The sequence below is a fragment of the Pinus tabuliformis genome, chromosome 4_2, assembly GCF_031772625.1.
Source record: "Pinus tabuliformis cultivar Carrire ecotype Pingquan chromosome 4_2, CPIR1, whole genome shotgun sequence".
In the NCBI taxonomy this organism is placed as follows: Eukaryota; Viridiplantae; Streptophyta; class Pinopsida; order Pinales; family Pinaceae; genus Pinus; species Pinus tabuliformis.
In genome coordinates this window covers 228220134-228239470 of record NC_142304.1, presented here as the reverse complement: position 1 = coordinate 228239470, position 19337 = coordinate 228220134, and positions in this window count along the sequence as shown.

Here is a 19337-nt window from a genome sequence, read left to right as displayed (position 1 = left end):
CTTCCCACTGATAAGACCTCTGTCTACACCACCACCTGCTTCACCAGTGTCGAGTCCATCCACACTAACACCCCCTCCACCCTCTCCACCACCAAAAGCTGTGATGGTAACCGCAGTCAAGTTACCGACATTTCAGGGTGTAGGGAATGAAGAGCCAAGTTGATTCTCATTTGTGATAAAATCTGTATGGGACGCGCAAGTCATAACAGATGAAAACATTAAAAACATCGTGCTAGTCAGTGCACTAAATGACCGCACGCTGAAATGGTACATAAAATACTCAACCAACCATTCGAATGAGGTAATAGTAGCGATCCAGGATGTGCTTAACAAAGAGTTTGGCCGACAAAAGTCTAAAACCCAGTCAGTCATTGGGTTCAAGGAGATAGCAATGTTTCCTGGTGAAAATCTGTTGGATTTGGACCAGAGATTAAAGAGTACTACCCGCGAAGATAACATGACATTGACAGATGGGCAGCATTGTGTGTGGTTTGTGGCATCCTTGATGCCCCATCTAAGGACGGATTTGGCACAACAGAGGATCTCAACCCAAGCCAAGGCACTGGAAACAGAAATGAGGTGACACGCGACCCCAATACCAGACCCAGGGTTGGGAGTTCAACAAATCCACATGCAACTTCAAAACTTGAGCTTGGAAGTGCAGAGTTTGAAGCAAGGAAGAGTGTCCTAACTAGAGGTACAACTGGAGGTAGGATGTATTAAATGTAAGAGCCAAGCACGCGACAAGGACCATTGTCCGGTTTTATCGAACCATCTGACAGAAAGAGGCTCAATGCCATTAAAAGTGGAGGTACAAGCAGGGTCAAGTGCTCCGCCTGTTCTCTAGTGTGCAATTTGCCAGGTAGGAGGAAAGCATGCCACGGATAGCTACCACCTATTGCCAAACTTACGACAACCTCCTCAACACTTATTTTGTAACTTCTGTAGAACAATGGGTCATGAGGAAAGGGATTGCCGCATGTTGATGGATCGACCACCTACGTATAGGATTCAAATAGAGATGTGTGGGCAGGACTCGACTGCACCATTTGTGTGCAAGGGATTCCTAATACATGGACAGGGGTGTAGACAATGGTGACCATGAACGGGGCCACGGATAGTTGATCTATTATAATTGTGGTGGATAAGGACATTACACTCAGGATTGTACAAATCCAACTAAAGCCTGTTGTCCGTCATGCTACCAGTTTGATCACAATGTAGTTGATTGCCCTATGCTGATCACTCAATTACGAGAAAAATGAGTGCTCCAAGCCAGTCCCATCTAGAATTTCCAAATGATGAAAGCTAAGCCACGCACTGAAGACCCCAACATAAACATGATTCTTAAAAGTGGCACAGCTACAGGGGAGGATAAGGGGAGGAATCTGGAAGAGGATACGTGGGTTTGTAAGGCTCCCACAAAACAACCAGAATTTGATTTGGCACAAGCAAAGGAAACCTTTTTGGAGGCTAAGAAAATTTTTTTGGAAGCATCGACTTCGGGTAGTAAAGGGCAACTAGAACTAGAACAGTAAAGGTCTTTGATAATTGCCTTCTTAGAAACCTATATGAAGCTTCTAAGGGATTGTAATGCGAGGAGAGGGTTACAAGAATTAATAAATAGATGTGATGGGGCAGAAGAACTGTGCCTGATCCACAAATTGGGAAAACATGTTTTGTGTGCCAGTCAGGAGATGCGACTGACCATCTAGATTGGTGACTATGAGATGGATCAGTTCGTATTAGATCTGGGGTGCGATGTAAATGTCCTACCAAAACAAACTTGGAAATGCATGGGTAGGCCTACGCTACAATGGTCCCCGATCCAATTACGAATGGCCAACCAGCAAAAGATTCTGCCTATGGGAAGGTTGCAAGGGGTTATCGTAGACATCGACAACACCAGCATGCAAACAAATTTTGAATTCATTGAAATCATGGATGACAGTAACCCATATCCAATGTTACTAGGGATAGATTGGGCAACAGACATGAATGGAATCATCAACCTTAAGAAACAAAAAATGATCTTTGAAAAGAATTCTCTTCGAGTAGTAATTCCATTGGATCCAGCTGAAGGAAAATGTTATACTGAACCTGTGCGCAATGATGATAGTGATGGGGAACTAGACTATATCTATCAGCTCACAGTGTGAGATCGGGATAGGGTGAATCCAACAGCAGACGGTCGACTCTCATGGGACCGTGATAGCTCTTGCACGTCGGATTCGGATGAAGAGGTTGAATGATGGTAGAACCGCCTACATGAAGTAACCACATTAAATTGCAACAGGATGGTTATGATGGGAGCCATAGAACCATCCGTGGAGGAAGCTGAAAAACTGGTTGCCTCTGTGAGGCCGAAACTAGGTGTGCCGATAATATCTACGATAGCACCCCAAACAACCTTGTATTTGGCAAAAAGGGCAGTCGTAATAAAGAAAAGAAGAAAGCATGAAGGTCGCGGATAGGTGCAGGCACAAGTGGCTAGAAAAACCAAGGGAAGAAGCCTAAGGCAACTCTAGTTGCCAATAATCGATGACAGCATCTACAGGGACTCAAGGGGTAGCCCACATCATGGCTGTCCAATAACATAAACCCTTTGGAAGTTGCAAATACCGTGGCCTAGATGGGTCTGGAATAAGCGATGGAAGAAAGCTCAGAGGAAGCCAGATAGCTGCAGGCACCACATTGACAGCACACCCTAGGTATGGTCGAAAGGCCAAAGAGTGATACGTGGGAACAGATTCAGAAGAATGTCACACCGCAATACTCACAAAAGCATAGCCCCTTTGCACATAAGGCTTTTCAGACTGCTTAGGAATACTGCTAAAAACGACTGAGCTATGACCCTGCTAGGAGGCACACATCCTCGGAACGGAAAAATAGCTACCCAAGTGACTGGGCGGTGCTTGCAGACTGGGCGGTGCTTGCATCCTAGGCTGGTAGGGACATTACAATGATGCACCAATGGTGTGAACATCTAACTAATGGTCGACGCTACAGTCTTTGTGCCCTGAGCAGTTTAAAGAAGGTGTGGGACTATAAACAAGTCTATACGAAGTCAGTCTAGCGAAGCACTTCCCTCCCAATCACAGTAGCATCTGAGGAACTACGCTACTATGTGGACTAGTCAAGAGATGACTATTAGCACCACTATTCATGATAACGACATTACGATATGGTAGAAAGAAGCGGGCGGGGGACCTTTAAGGCGAAGGTTCTGAGTCGGATCGGCTAAGATCTGCCGAGCGGACGGTACCCCTACACTAGAAATGGAGGGAAGAAAGTTGTTCAAAATCTCGGCTTTATTTTATGATCGAGGCATGGCATAGACGTATTGGCACTATACATCAAAGCAGAGTAGCAAGTAGTTGGCTCCTAGACAACCCATGAGTACCATGGCCAGAACTCGAGCACGATTCGCGAAAGAAATGCAGCTGAATCGAAAAGAGCCAGGGGGCAGGAGTTGGGTGCTAGGGGTTCCGAAATCCCCACACACACTGCGAAAGAAAAATACTAAGCAAAAGACAGGAATAGTTCAAGCCTCACCACGGTTCACCAAGCAATCCACATCCGATAAGGGAAAATCTGTTTCCACTAAAACCGATGAGGATGACGATGCTCTCCAAGAATTGCTTGACCAGATAGATGCATAGGCTGAGGAAGAGGTAGATGCATTCCAGATCCCATCATTATCTCCATATCTTTCTCCATGGCAAGGGTCAACCAAGGTACCCAAGGACTTGGATGTTGTAAAGGCTGAGCTTCAGGCCCCGCTTCTTCCTGATGATATAAGGTTTGAAGGCTTGTCGTTGGGGCGTGTCCCGAGCCTTAAGTTTGAAGATTGGGATCTGGTCGACCGCTATAAGTTCCCTGAACTAGCCGAAGACATGTTATTGCCACGGGTATGGCTACTAGGTGTGGAGAAGGCGGGCATCCTCAACCTCAGATGGTTACCTCACTACCACCGCATGACTATTACCACATTTGTAATTCGGTAACTACTCTGTCTGGTACATGATGGATTCTTGTGGTTGGAAGAGCCAATCCCGATCATAGCTAAACTAATTCACTGAATAATGCACCTGTCACTGAAAGGAAATGATCCTGTTGACACCACAGGAACCAATAGCGAGGTAGGACTTGTCGAAACAACAAAAACTTGATTTCAGCTCGAGAAAGGTAAGCGCAGATATGTCATAGCCAGCATCAACGACTGAGCCATCTGAATGGCTACCCAGCTCCTTGCTTGTAAACTTATGAGGAAATGTCGTGCAGACGAAGTACCCACTTCTGTCATTGTGTTGGCTGGACAATGTACCGAAGGGGTTCAGTTTAATTAGGCATAGTTCTTATGCAACAAATTCCTGACCAACTGTCAAGAAGCACAGGAAAAAGGTAAGACATTTCACTATGCATGGTTGCTTTGATCAATCCTTTTGGTTATAGGCTAACTACCACAAGATAGCTAGTTCCCTAGAATTACAGAGGACCTCTCTAAGGTAGTCCGGTATTTGGTGCTAGGCAGTACCAGGGATGCGACAAGGGTTTCCGCAATTCATGCATTTTGGGACCTCTATTGAAGGAAGCATAAGGACAAGGATTTCTTGATGACCACGAATGTCTCCCAAGATCTATAATAATTTCCATAGCATGGCCAAGTTCAAAGCCAACATGCATCACTTGTACATCCAGGTGCGGAAGGATCCAGAATAGTCCTGGGTCACACTCCTGTTCATGGCAATAGATGAGGCAATCTACACAATTTTGGTAGTGTGGACACCTGAATGGCATGCCCTAGATAAGGCCATCCTTGACCAACTCGCCATGCAACAACAGAAGAAGGACCGCCAGCAGGGGCTCATGTACCTGGCAGAAAAGGCATGACACGAACAGCATAAGGCCTCGCAGCAACAAGCGTCCAAGAATCTACCAGCAGAAGAGATCACATTAGTGTAGATATTGGAGTCAGACCAAGAAACAGAGACACAAGACCACGCGGACCAGGTCAAGCGATCGCGCACACAGGACTCACCAACTACTCGAAAAATGTCCAAAATAGCGAAGGCTTTGGAGAAAGAATTCACAACATGTCCTACCACTGCTAGTACCTTGCCCGCTCTAATTACAGAGCAAACGATTATGTTGGGGGAGATCAAGATGCAATTGGAGGCAATGCAAGCATGCTCTCTGGGCAGGATCCTCCTTGCCAACAATACAACTGCAGCTGAGCAGATGATGCACGTGCCCACACCAAATACTGTATAGTTGCCAGCCAATGCTATCCTAGCCAAAGGAACTAGTGACAACCATAGTTGGGAGTTAAATCTGGCTGCCCTACCCAGGGGGTCACTCTACCAACTGCAGGACGGAATCACTAACAAACTCTAGGCTAGGGAAAGTCACACCCTTCACACTTTAAGGGAGAAAAAAACCAAGTTATAACAGGTAAATCTTCAACACGCTTCCTTGGTTGAACGTTATCAGGACGTAGAACAAACCGTGATAGAAGCAATGCAGCACGGTTTTGGCGTTAGATATCCCCATGGACCTTCTAGCTATTACCAAGGTTCAACACATGGCCACAAGAGTCCGCATGGCCCAAGAGGCAGCCGCAAAAGTACAGGGGGTGTTTACTCGACATATAGCAGAGCTCGGACTCTAGGTGTAGCAACCATTGGCAGACCATGAACAACATCGTGTGGAAATTCAAGCAGGCATAAAAACAATGAGGTGCATTGTTCATGAATATTCAGGGCCCTTACATATGTCGATTGGAATACTTAGATCACTCCAAGAGGACCCCACCATACAACGCATAGAAGTTGAGGTGTGCGCACTACAATAGGCCTATGATATAGCTCACGACGATGCCCAGATGGTCACTCTCACACAACGGCTGGCTAAAATGCGAGAGGCCTAGGCTCTCAAAGCCCAAATGGACATTGCACGGCAACAAGAGGTAGAGCTTAAAGAACGCATTCAGCCTTGGCTCGATGAACCATTTTCCATTTCTATAATGGTTGACAGCAAGTTAGCACATATGCAGGCAGTATGTGATTCCAAGCAAGCGAATCCAACTGACACGGAGGGATCAGTGAATTGGGTGGAATAAGTACAACAGATCGCCACAAAATTTGTTGAAGAAACACACGTTGTGTAGAAGCTAGTAACCAACCTACATGGGAAGATCGCCCCACAAGCCGAGTGACTCAGAACGAGTCATGATGATTGTGTTGGGGTACTGTTGGGTAATAGAAGCCTTGCGCAATGGTTAGAGGATGCGAAGCCGAACATTTTGGGTAAAGTTAGGATAAATATTCCATTGGAAGCGTGGAGCACAAATCATATTAGGTCGAGTCAAAGGGTAGTCCACCCAAAGATAATATAAATAGAGCCAGCCCACGTAGGGATCACAGGCCAAAGAAGGGTATAAATAGAGCAAGGCTCTATGGGTAGAAAAAGTAGAGGTTGAAGGATATGAAATGTAATGGGTTCATGAAAAAGATATTTGGAAAGCGTCTGTAAGAATGAGTCGAGGGATTGGGATAGTAGGTAGAGGCTCTGTAGCTATGTGCACAGAGGCCTGGAAAGTTCGCAGCTGTGTGCACAGACCCATGCAGCTGAGTGCGCAGGGCAAATCTGGATGTATTAGGGGAAAAGTGGAAATAAAGATAAGTTTCTTCTGGAATTCTGTGTTTCTTCTGAACTGTCATAATATCTATTAATCTTATCTGCTAATGGTTGGAATGAGTATAAATTTGGTTTTATTCTAATACGCGAATCAATTATGTTGGTTAAGTATCTCCTTAAATACCTTAGTAATTGATAACCATATCATCTAATAGAATAGCACACTAATAAGAAAGATACACTCAAGCTGGATTTGTGCGAGTACCGAGTAGCGTGGAGCTATAAACTAGTGCATGAAACCTCCAGACCACACCAAGACATCCCTAGGGTGTGGAAACCTGGTTTCAGCACCCTCCCCTGCTACCTTAGGTGAGACCACAGTCTACGCTCCACAGGTTGTTGCCGAAAGAGCCGGTAGCTACGGGATTTGCTTGGCTAAATAACTCTTCCAAACCTGGGTCAGGCCCATATAAGCCAACAATATTATTTATCTACAAATAACCTTGATGAGTCAATTTATTATGATTAAGTGAATTAGGGGGATTGAAGAAAATTTTATCACATCTACATGATCTACGCATTATTAATATTTTGTTGTGTGGTTGATTTACTTTTCTACAACAATGGAATAGGGTTGATTTCCTTGCATCCTACTATAGTCTTTAATTTGCAGCTAGTGTAGTTTGAAACCATACATCCTTTACTTTCCCTACGTTTCCATACATATAGTCTTATTTTCTTTACTTCCTAATTTTTTTTTTCTACAATTTCAATTCTAAAAATTTGATTCGTGTATTCTCACAACCTATTAGGCTTAGAAAAAAGAAGTGATTATTTATTAGCATAACCACTCTCTTCAATTGATAGAGAAGGAATTTTTTTCTATTGATTAGTGTACTTTGAATGAAAGGAAAATTATGAATTGCATATACAATTCACAATACCTCTTAAGCTTGTAGCAACCCTAGGTTGGCATATTAATGTTGAGACCCCCAATGCTACAATATTGTTTCTAAAGTAATAATCTCCATTAGTGGGATACAAAGAAAACATTTTGGAGGTGTTCTATCCATTCCACAAATTTAGCTACTCTATCTTCCTCAACTTTAGCATGGGAAGACTCTATTGGTGAAGATACAATCAAAAGCACTACATGAATTGGGGAAAACGGTTTGAACCCCAAACACACCTATAAAAAATTGAGACCAATAAAGATATAAATGGATTTATTATAGCTGTATTGAACATATGGAATTATTTCATCTCATTTATATGGATGCTTATAGTTGTGCTTGTGCAAGATATTCTTAATCATATTATTGACCACTTTCGTTCGTTCATCTATTTGGGGATGAAAGGCAATACATATAGTCAACCTGATACACATTAGAGGCTATAGAATGGATGAAAAAGTACAAAGGAACCTGTTGTCCTTGTCTCAAATAATAGTCCAAGGTAGCCAAAAAATGAATCCAAACTTTTTCAATGAATAATTCATTAGTGTCTTTGGTTGTGATACTCTTCGTGCATGGTGCTAGGATAGAAATCTTAGAGAAATAATCCAGAACAAGAAACATACAATAATTACGATTATTGATTGAGGTTAAATCTACCATGTAACCAGAGATACTGAATCCCAGGTATTTGTTTTTGTAATTAGGGGAGTGTACAACCCCTTCTTCTTGATGGCTAGTTTACCACTAGCACATGTAGTGCATGATCTAATATATCAGTGGACATGTTCTCAAGTATTTGGCCCATATAAATACTTCTAAAATACTATAATTGTATTCTCCACACCAAAGTGCCACACTACCCAACTGTACCGTGCCTCCCAAATTAGCTCAGCACGCTTATTTGAAGGAACACAAAGGTGTCCTAGGTAACATAAGGGTGCATCCATAAGGCAAAAGTATGGAACTTATTTACCTACGATTAGCATATGGTACCTAGCAGTAAATTTAGAGTCACTATTATAGGATAGTGGCCACCTAAATGTCTAATGCCCATAAGAGTAAAAACTATGGTTAGTGCAAAAATCATGGGTTGAACAAGGTCTTCTACAATGTGGTTGGTGTTTCCTTTCTTTTATTCAATGTTTAAGTGGAGTTATTGTAGGTAGTGGACCATTTATGATGGCAACCATTCTATAATTTTCCTTGTTTCTACATGAACGAGATATGTTTGTCATCGATGTGGATGATTGTGTCCTTCCCCATAGTATAATCCATCCATTATCAGCATGCTTGGAAAATCAATTATCTCTCCATGTGGTATGTGGGGTATCTTTAGAAAATATCAAAGAGTGTTTCACTATGTTATGTCACAAGATGTCCTTGATAAGTGAAGACTATACCAATAGCATAGTCATAGGGTTTTATCTTAAACTCAAAGGTTGTTGTAGGTCTATCAAGCTGAGTAATGGTATAGAGAATAGGTATTGTTTTGAGATATTCAAATGTTTTTTTATGATTTAGGACAGAAAAATGTTTCTTTGTCGCTATCATTTTTTACCTGAATTAAGTTCCAATTATTATGCGAGAAACCCAACACAAACTGTACATAGAAATTAGCATGCCCCAAGAAAGTATGGAGATTTGTCAGGGTTGTAAGAGATAATCAATCATAGATGAGTTTGATCTACATTGTTTCACATGCACCCCATGTTCATCCATGATGTATCCCAAATAATGAATTTGTTGCATGTCAAATGAGCATTTCTCCAAATTGACATATTACTTGTGTTGTCACAAGGTGCTTGGTATGTATTGATTGTGTTGAAAATGTTCTTCCCATTTTTGGCTAAGTTGAGGATTTCATCTGAATATACAACTACAAAATAAATTTTGAAATACCGCAAGATATCATCCACCATCCTCGTGAACGTTGATGGAACATTATTCTAGCCAAAGGGCATGACCAACCACTCAAAAAATATTTCTTTATATTTGAAGATTTTCTTCCATACATTGGTTTGCTAAATTAGAACCTAGTGTTATGCTAACTTAATATCAATCTTAATAACTTGGAACCCTTGAGTTGATCAATAAGAACATAAAACTAGAGGATTAAGTATCTATTCTTGGCAATGTTTTTGTTCATCGATTTATAGTCAACACAAAGTCTCCATATCTCACCCTTCTTCTACACCAACACAATTGGGATTCCATAAGGTGGGGAGCTCAGTCCAATGGGTCCTTTTGGATGAGTTAATGAATATGAGAATTTATTTCCTCATTCTCCAAGATAAAGCATCTCAATACTAGGCCATTAGGTCAAGGAGCACTATATATCAATTCAATTGAATGTTTGACATATTAGTATAGAGGTACCCCCACATGTGAAGTGAAGATATGTGTGTATTCTTCTACAATTTCATCCAACTACGTTTTCTCTATTGAGATCCCTTATGTTGATGTTGTGGTGTTCATAATGTCGTTCCTTTCACCTTCTACGAAAACCATTAAGAGGACAAAGTTTCTACTCTAAGAAATTACTTTTCAACATTTTGTTGATACGATTGATGATATTGTGGTAGTTGGAATCACCTCTCGTACCATGTAGATTTGACCCTCAGAATAACAATGACACTACATTGATGAGACTAATAAAGAACATGATGTTTCCACATATATAGTTTCCCAAAAAGAACACCAAAAAATTTGAGTGGGGAGACATCATATAGAACCTTATCTTTGAAGGGCTTGATGTTGTAAGACGTGAAACATTGTTGTCTAACAAATATTTCTCATCCATGGATAAACTAACCAATGGTGTGTGGATCAACTAACTAAACTCTTGATGAGAATGATTGAGATCAAGTTCTTCTAGCTCCCACTATAAACTGTTAAATGTACAAGGATCCCCTTCTCCAACATTTATACATGGAATAAGTTCTCCCCTTCCTCATGATCCTTTTATTCTTTTGGTTGGGTCTTTATGGTTGTAATGGTAGAACTAGGTTCTACATCAATGATCTTATTTCCTTTATCATGTTGTGAATTACAATTTGAGCTAGAGTCTACTTCTTTTTCTTTAATCTCAACCACGAGTGATTATTTCAAATGGCATCCATCAATGTTGTGCTAGAGGACTTTTTGGAAATCACAACACTTTTTGGTGTCCTTCTTTAATTACCCATTACGCTTATTTTCCTATGACTTTGGAGGCTTTTATTGATGTTTTATCGCCTTTATTTATGATGGGAAAAATACTAGGGGGGAGGGGGGTTAATTAGTATTTTCAAATCAATAACTTTTTGTTTTCATATTCATTTTTCCATACATGACTTTAGTGAAAGGAACACACATGTGTACACGGTTCTTCTTAAAAAAACTATCGTACAACAAGTAAACATTATGAGCCAATTAATTCATCATATGTTTCTCTTCATCCAGTGCATCAATACTTTATTAAACATTAGATCAATTGTAACGATGTGTTGTAATAATAAAATAAACCATCACACATAAGAAGCATACATTAACACCAAGATTTAAGATGGAAACCCAATGCAGGGAAAAACTACCTATTGTTATCTTCTTTGTCTTCTTTTTAATATAAAGAAAAATTTGTTTACAATATTGTACTAGCACAGACTCATACTAGTAAGCAGGCACTCACCTACAGAAGGCTACAACCTTCACTCGTTCTCCAGCTTCTACTGCAATGGAGCTCCAACCCCCTAGCTCTTATACTGGCCGATATGATTACCAGTAACTAGCCATTGGCCTATAGAAGGCTACAACCTTAACTTATTCTCCAACTTCTACTAGAAGGGAGATCCAACCCCTTGATCTAATCACTGGCTGCTACTGGCACGCAGCTTCGACTTCATCACTGAAGGCTCCAACCTTTAGCATCCTCCATGGACCACGTTTCATCAAATTTTCACACTAGATCCACCTTCTTCATCACATCATAATTCACACTGGATCCACGTACTTCAACACATCATAACATGTAGGCCACATTTCATAAAATTTTCATACACGACCCACTAACCACACTTAAGATCAATATCAAATATCAAACTATAAGTCACCACTATAACACTGTCATTTATCTCTCACATGTCTGAATCAATAAATCACTGAAACACAATCATAAATTTTTGAATCAACCAATAATTGAAACTTCTAATAGAACTGAATGAGACAATCATTGAAACTTCAAATGCAACTAAATATGCCAATCATAAATTTATGATACCATTGAATCAACCATTCACTCGAAACCCAATCAATTGACACTTAAGAAAAATTCAACCAATCAACTTGAACAGTCAGATCACTGTAACCAATACACAGAACTAAACCCAAAACACTACATTAACAACCAGAACCAACTGCACTCTCAAAACTAATATGTCAGAATGTATATGCTACTTCAATGAGGACAGCTTACGTGTATACGCTACTTTCTGTAACCCAACCTGCATATACCTGTAAATATACTGAATCATAAAACTTCTGAACCAAAAATTATACTAACCAAAGACAATCTGAAGATCTATTGTCATATTACAGAGTTATAAATAGATAGCGTCAAAGATCACCCTTCTTACTCAATCAATCAGTCATCCATACTCAATCTCCTTATAAAATCTTTTTAACTTTAGATCTAATGAAGACATCATTGAGAATAATAGTAAAACAATAGCACTGATCATATATATCATTCATTTCTAAATAAAAAGTGTTTCCTCTGCATACGCTACTTGGAAGTGTCGAATCCACATTTATATGCACCTTCACCGAGGCGAACCTACCTATAGATCTACAAATAATTACTTATAACTTTGCAACTTTTCAAGACTTCAGATATACCCATATCATATAATTTAAAGGATAAAACATGTGTTAGCACTCAGATCTAGCCTATCCATTATCAGATCATACAATGATAAATCATTTCAAGAAACATGAGCCTAATCCAATATTGTATCCAAGGGTGCACAAGATGTTTCAGAGCTATATCATAACCATTACCCTTACAACAAAAAATATACTTCAAATAGAAGTATTCATGAAAAACCATTTCACTTGCACACCTATCCCTTTGATCTTCTCCTCCATATATACTTAGAGCCTTTATCAATACCATGCACCAAAATAATACTTAGAACTTATGGTATTCTTAGATGGGATTTAGTAACCGTTATTTCACCTAATATTGTAGGCTAATAGCATGGTATGGACACTTGGTATTATTTAACCTTAATTTTCCATCCCATACGTGGTTTTCTTTCTGTAAAATTGTGCGCTTACATATACACACCTTTTATTTTGTGTACCCACTTGTATAAACGACGTGGACTAGGTTAAATAGTGTATACAACTTAAAACATTCTCTTTCCTCAATTTCTTGATTCTGATCTATAATCCTTTGTCACATCATCCCGTTCTTCTATACCATTACTCTGTTACCTCTAAATTGACATGTTATAATGTGAGTTTCCATCATACATCAGTTTAACGTTTCTGAACTGACATGTGGATACATATTCTTATCATATAATTGAGTTTCCATCAAGGAAAACACATGTACCATAATTCCAACAATCTCTCCCTTTAGACTTGATGGCAACCATATTGGTTTTTGTTGAGCCTAAAAATTACTCTTTCCCTAGCAACTCTTCTCGTTCCTTTTCTTTGTTTTTCCATAAAAAATATGCATTCTCATCACTAATAACTGGTATATACCGTCTTTAGGAGGACATTTAGTGATTTAAATGTTATCCTTTTTATGTTTTGCTATTTGAATAAATTTTTGTATATTAGCTACGGAACACAACCTATTCTGTAGCTAACCGGCTATTCTACAGCTACCTCCATGCTCTAATAGGTTCCAGGTGTCAGAAGAAGAAACTAGCTACATGGGCAGCTTTGAAATCATCATGACAGGGACCCTATCCTATTCATTCAGCCCAGGTCAACAAAGAAGATGGCATAAGGCTATGGTCAATGGATAAGTTGAAAACAAAGATACCGAAGGTAACAAGAACTATTTTGTGGTTAATTAATGTGTTTCACAGTGATGGGAAGCATTATCCAGAGAAACTACCTATACCTACAGACTCCAATAGCCACTAAACAAATCCAACAGCCACCATGTCTTGGATTTATTTCTCCCGCAACCGAGGAAGAAATTCCGCATATCTATCTTCTACGTGTTTGGTTGTAGCATGATTTTCTTCACAAACAGTTATATGATTTTTCCTATAAATACCTGTGTAAAGGACCGAAGAAGTTAGTAATAGTTTCAATGTGAAACTGAAGTTCTAGACTTTGTAATTTTTGGGCGTTTTGTGTCCCTGTTTTAATATGAGAAGACCGCATGTTTTTATGAACATCTAAAGGAGTTTTCTTGGATTTGATTAAGCGTATCCTAATCAGTTGCAGAGGGCCCCTAAACTGAAGAAGGTTTTATTTTATTTATTTGTCTTTTTCTTGTTAACTATAAATTCATCATTTTCCTTTCTAAAAGAGTGTTTATAATCATTTTCTCACTAAGAGTGTTCATAATGCTATTTCTATCATTTTCTTAATAGCAATGTTTATAATTTAGAGCAGATTTCATTAACTTGATTTATTTTTAGTTCTTTTCAGTATTTTAGAAGATAGAACTCAATAGTGTAATCTTGTTTCTTCAATTAAAACTAACCTTGTTTTAGGATGAGAGTAGGATTGAAGAATGATAAGGATACGTTGTTGGATAGTTCACTTCATTTACTGTTTTGTTAGTTTAAATTCTCAATTAAACTTATCAGTGTCATTCACTGTCTTTGCTATTTCATTTTTAGCTTAAAATACTAACTCATGGTGTTAATGAATATTTATGGAAAACCCTTCAAGTTGATAATTCATCGTTAACTAAGTGGTTGAACATTTCATCTATGCAGTGAGTTATTTTTGCATCTTTGTATTTGCTTTCTCTTAGATTAATGAAGTACATAATTACTCAAATGTTATCCCAAGCAGACTTTCTCCCAAAATTGAGAGGTAGAGTAACCAAAGTATTTCATTTAGTTGTATTTTAGTAATTAGTTAGACATCAATTGCAAATTTCAATTTCAGTTTTAATTCATGATTTGGAAGTAATGGTAATATAAAAATAGAAACTTTGTTTTCATTTCTTTCGTAGCTTTTTTTCCATATCTTTCTTAGCTCTGTTTTCATTTTTATATTTTAAGCAGTCTTTAAGAAAGTTACATTCAGTTGTGATAATTTACATTGTAAATCATTAGAAATATAAAGACAAAAAACCCCCAAAACAATAAAACATAAAAACAACAAAGTAAGAAGGGTTAGCTAGCACAAACAGTGCACTACACATCATCAGTTTACGATACTCAGATTGATAATTTCTGTAGAGAAATGTAGGACACTAAATTGACCAGAGATTTTGGCACCGTTTCTAGGGAAGTGTAACTAGGTAGCCTTATCTCTTACATTAAAAAATAAATAAATAAAAATGACATCCGTAGAGAAATAGACTCTAGGGGTAGATTTATAGCTAGAGGCAGGAGTTCAATTCCTACAACACCACCTACTCCACCAAGAACAAGAAAAGATACACCTCCATCCCAAACTCATACTCCAGCCATAGAAGTCCTGACGTTTCAGGAGTAGAAATCCAATCAAAAGAATCTCCTACTTCATCTACCAAGTCAATTCTAGGGGAGAAAAATATTGAATATCCAACAACAGGAGTAGCATTTTTCACCTCCATAGGGGAGCACATTTTAATTGAAGAATTAGGAATACCTAGTGAGGAAGAAGAAGTAGAACCTATCTCCCGTATTCCATTGATAGAATAACTAGAGGAGGAGGAAGTAACTTTGCAAGTTGAACCCTATAGTGACCCTGAAGAAACTATAATGGCACAGGAAGAATAGGATGGAGAATTCACACTATTTGGAGGAGTGGGTAGAGGAAGAGGTAGAGGAAATAATGGAGGAGGCAGAGGAAATAATGGAGGAGGTAGAGGAAATAGGGAAATAGATAATTATTTTGGATTCCCTATAGTGGATGAAGAAACAAATGCCACAATGAAAAATATCTCACCTTCTGTCCTCCCAAACTTCCATGGGTTAAAAAGTGAGGATCCTGAAACATTTTTATTTGAGTTTGAAGTCTTGTGCAGAACCTATGACTCTATAGAAGACTCTCAAAAACTTAAGTTGTTCCCTTCAACACTAAAAGGAGCTACTTTGAAGTGGTTCATGTGGTTAGTCACTCAGTCCATTAGAACTTGGAATGACATGAAAAAAACATTTTTAGATAGGTATCTAGATTATTGCATGCCTACCAATCACAAAGATGAAGTTTTCAAAATTATGCAAAGAGAGGATGAAAACTTAGAGGATTTGATTGAGAGATTCAACTATTATTTGAAGAGAGCAAAGATGGGAAACTTAAATAAAGACACCTTAAAAGCTCTTTTACTAAAATTCATTAGGGATGAATGGATATATATCCTTAACATGATGGGGAAGGGAGATATCTCTCAACTTCCATTAAGTGACATAGGAGAATTATGTGTTCATCTCTCAAGAGGGAAATCTAAAACTAGGAAAGGTCCAAGAGATCCTTTTCTTGTTAGAGTAAACAAATCTACAACTGGATCTGTAAGTAGGGCAGAAATTGGTAACATGCTTGATAAATTTAAAAATGACATTCTAGGGAGTCTTAGTGAGCAAATAGACACCCTTAAATTACAAAAAAAAAAGAAAAACGAGGGTAATGCTTTAGCCATTTTTTGTCCAAAATGCAGAAAGAAACATGCTCTAAGAGAATGTCCTTTAGACACAAAAGTTGTAGAAACTTGTATGATTTGCTCAGAAAGCCATGAGACCTAGGGTTGTCCATCAATTCCAGGTCTTAAGGCTATCTTTCAAGAGCAAACAGTCCCAAATTCTGTAGAACCTCTTTGTTTTGATGGTAGGAGACCTTGGTAGGGGCCATAAAAACAGGGATTTAAAAATCAAATGTAACTTCATCCCCCACAAAATTGGAATTCTTGGAAGCAAACCTAGCCTCAACCTCAATCTCAATCTCAACCATGGGCTCAAGGGGTACAAAATCCTTATGGGATATTTTCTCAATATTACCAATGTACTCCATCATATCAGAATTATCCTCTCCCACACATTCCACAACAAAATCAGCAGCCACAACTTCAAAATCAGAACCCTCAACTTTCATTACCATCTCCATAACAAAATCCATAACAAATTCCATAAGAAAACCAAAATACTAAACTCTTACTACCATTTCAGTAAAAACCAAATCAGCTACCTACCCAACCATTACCAAACCCCAACAATAAAAATCCTCAGAATGCTTACATGGTACAAGGACAAAAATTTCCAACTTATATGATCACTCCTCTAGATATTAATGATGTTCGACTGAGATCTGGTAGGATATTAGAAAAGGATAGACCTTCTATAATTATTCAAGAACAAGATAATTCTGAGGAACATTCTCTAAAGGTAAATAAAAGTTTTAAGGGAACATCTCTCTAAAACAAAAACATTGAAAAATGAAAACAAAAATAATCAGTGAATACAACTCCTATCATTGAGCAACCAGCATCTACTTCTACACCTCCTTTTCCTAAAAGATTGCAAATTGATAAAAGAGTAGGAAAGCAGATTATATTTCCCAAATATGATTTTAAAAATCCCTTTGCTACAAGCCATTAAAGAAATTCCAATTCTAGCCAAAATAATAAAGGAGTTGAGCATAAAGAAACTAGGAAGAAAAACAAAGGAAACAAAAAGAATTCACCTGGTAGCAAAAATAGTAGACATAATGATGGGAAAAATTGCCATACAAAAATATTTGGATCCAGGAGGTCTAATTGTGAAAACACATATCAATGGAGTTGAAATTCCAAATACATTGATTGAATTAGGGCTAGCAATAAACATCATGAGGAAACAAACTATGGAATAGCTCAAGCTTCCTAATCTTCTTTACATACCTACCTTACTGCAATTAGCAGATAGATCAGTAATCAAACCAGATGGAGTGTTAGAAGATATTTTAGTACCCTTAGATTCTTGGGAATATCTTGTTGATTTCATGATCTTAACTCCCAAGAACAATCTAGGAGGACATCCACTGATATTAGGAAGACCTTGGCTAGCCACAGCTGATGCTTTTATTAGATGTAGATCTAGTGACATGTATATTTCTGATGGTAATTCAACAAAAAAAATTACTCTATATCCTCCAGCAAAATAAATCATAGAAATAGATGACAAAGAATGGATTGATGATGAAGATGATATTCTACCTCTCCTTACTATTTCAGATATTAGTGAAGATAGTCAAAATTTAAATACATTGGAAAATTTTGAATCATCTTTAGAATATGACCATGAGTAATTTCAAGAAAAATATAATGTTGAATATTTGTCATCTAGGCAGATGTCTCTCTATTTTATGGAAGAGTTTGGTAGCTCTACAATTGAAATTTTTCCAGATAGAACATTGAACATAAACAAAAACTTGGAGAAACTACAACAAGAAAAGCTAATCAAAACATTGCAACAACATTATGTTGCATGTGCATAGGAATACACCGATATGAAAGGAATTAGTCCTAAGACTTGTATTCATCACTTCTACATTGAGGAAAATTGTAGACCTATCAGACAACCTCAAAGAAGGATGAATCCAAATCTTAGAGAGATTGTGAAAGAAGAGCTCCAAAAATTACTGAATGTAAACTTCATGTACCCAATTTAGATAGCCAATGGGTTTCTCCTTTGGTATTTGTGCTTAGAAAGAATGGTAAATGGATGGTGTGCATTGATTACTGAGAATTGAATAAAGAAACCCTTAAAGATCATTATCATTTTCCCTTTATAGATCAAGTGTTAGATACATTAGAATGTAAGAAGTATTTCTATTTCTTGGATGGTTTTAGTGGTTATAATCAAATTCAGGTAGCACCTGAAGATCAGGATAAAACCACATTTACTTGTCCATGGGGAACTTATTCATACCAAGTACTTCCTTTTGGGTTATGTGATGCACCTAAAACATTCCAAAGAGTAGTACTAGGAATTTTTTTTGATCTAATACATGATTGTGTAGAGATATATATGGATGATTTTACTGTCTATGGGAATACATTTGAAGAATCTTTGGAAAATTTGGAAAATTTTCTTAAAATATGTAAGGAAGTAAACCTTTCACTAAGCCATGAAAAATGTTTTATGATGTTTACAGAAGGTATTGTTTTAGGGCATCACATTTCAGGAGATGGGATTAAAGTTGACAAATCTAAAGTTCAAGTCATCTCTAAATTATCAATTTCAAATTGCCAAAAGGATGTTAGAAGTTTTCTAGGATTTACAAGATACTATAGAAGGTTTAAAGAAAATTTCACTACAATCGCATCCCCACTCTTCAAATTGCTTACAAAAGATTGTGAATTCAATTGGAATTTTGATTGCCAGTTGGCATTTAAAACCTTAAAAACAAAAATTTCTGAAGCACCCAATTGAAGAGGTCCAAAATGGAAACTCCCTTTCCATATTTCAATAGATTCTTCAGATATAGCTCTGGGAGTTGTGTTGGGACAAAAAGATTTGATTCCTTATGCCATTTACTATACAAGTAAGAATTTGACTCCAACTGAGTTAAATTATACTGTGACTGAAGAGGGAATTTTTAGCT